This window comes from Notothenia coriiceps, unplaced genomic scaffold (assembly GCF_000735185.1).
Source record: "Notothenia coriiceps isolate Sejong01 unplaced genomic scaffold, NC01 NC01_scaffold00037246, whole genome shotgun sequence".
NCBI lineage: Eukaryota > Metazoa > Chordata > Actinopteri > Perciformes > Nototheniidae > Notothenia > Notothenia coriiceps.
Genome location: NW_011369947.1, coordinates 18,690,072 through 18,691,731, shown reverse-complemented (window position 1 = coordinate 18,691,731; position 1,660 = coordinate 18,690,072). Strand labels below are relative to the sequence as shown.

Sequence of the window (1,660 nt, the reverse complement as noted above, 5' to 3'; positions counted from 1 at the left end):
TCTCTCACTCACACACACACACTGTAATGAGAAATAAATGTTGCTTTTATACAGTTTAAACAAATGTTCTGATCAGGATTCCTGCTGGAGGTTTTTAAATGTCAGCGTGTCCACGTTGGTCTGATCACACTGGATTTTAAGCTTTGTGCTGCGGGGAAACTTTGAGGAGAAAAAGGGCAAAGAAAAGCTTCATTCATTTTATTTCCTGACTGTCTTTTAGTGCCTTTATCTCATTTTGTCAGTCGGGAAATAACACAAGTCCAGTACTTTAAAATGTTCTGAATCACAAAGGGAAAAGCAACGGATCACCAGGAACACATATCATATCACATATTGCACAGGTAGAAGTGTTCTGTTCCGTGGTGTTCCGTATGTTCTGTCCAAAGTGTATCATCTAATGAAAAGATGAATGTGTGTGACGTTAATGTGTGTGTGTGTGTGTGTGTTTCTGAAGGGCTGCGCCTCCTGGAAGTGGTACTTCCCGTTCCACTACGCTCCCTTCGCCTCCGACTTCAAAGACATCAAAGGGATGTTCGACGACTTCGAGAAGGACACTAAACCGGTAAAAACATAGAACGTCTTCTCTGTTTTCTGTCTCTGCTGTTTCGTCTCATCACACTCCAAAAAGTATTGGAAAGAATCGCTGATATGCAATCATGTAAATTGCGATACAACAAAATATAAAACTCACTTCCATATGCATCACATCTATTTTAAGAAGTGGGTTCTGCTGGTGCATTTAAATCAATCTGAGACATCCAATATTATTGTCACTACTTGATGTTCAATATACACAAAAAGATCAGAGTAACACCAAACATAATATCACGATACTCACGTGTTGATGTTTCCAATGACCCTTAGAAAACTAACTTAAAGGGGACCTCTCACGCCAAATGCACTTTTTGATTTCTTTTATAAATCATGTGTCCCCGCCGGTAGGGTTGCAAAATTCCGGGAATTTTCAAAGATGGAAACTTTCCAAGGGAATAAACTGGGAATTTTCTAATTTGAAGGTTCTTCATAGGGAACTTAAATATAGTTGGGGAAAGTACATTTTAGCATAATCTTGACTAAAACAAACAGATGCCATTCAACACTTGAATATCCATGCCATAGCACACGGCTCACTGCATGGCTATTGAGACCACGCCCCCTACAGGCACTGGGCATTCCTCCATCACATGCACAGACGAGTCATATTTAACTCAACATTCCTGTTTTCGTTCTTCAATGAAACAAATAATTGTTCAATAAAAATGTTTAAACTTGTTCTGTTCTACTTTAAAAATAAAAAATAAATCTGTTGAAATGTCATGTTTTTGTTTAATTTTGCATCGAATATTTCCAAAATTCCCCAGCTTAACTTCCCATGGAAGCTTTCCACCCCTTTGCAACCCTACGCAGGACAGATGATATTTTTATCATGTGGATTGGTTGTTCAGCTCTATTTCAAGCCCAGCAGCATCTGCTCAGTACCCCTGTTTTCAGGCACAGAGGGGAAACACATTCCCACACTCACAAACTCCATACAAGCTCTCTGTGCCCTTTAGCAGAGTTTATGTTTACTCAGCACGATCATAATTCTAGTTTTACAGTTTGATGGAACCACCAGATGTGGAGCGAGCAGGGGTACAGTAACACCATATTCCTCGCTTAT

At 39.6% G+C, this 1,660-nt stretch overlaps 1 protein-coding gene across 1 annotated transcript in view; it reads right to left on the bottom strand.

The window, feature by feature from the left end:
- LOC104966484 (uncharacterized) overlaps window positions 1-1,660 on the bottom strand; it is an 8,160-nt gene that overhangs the window by 5,412 nt on the left and 1,088 nt on the right. The gene's annotated exons all lie outside the window — the stretch shown is intronic.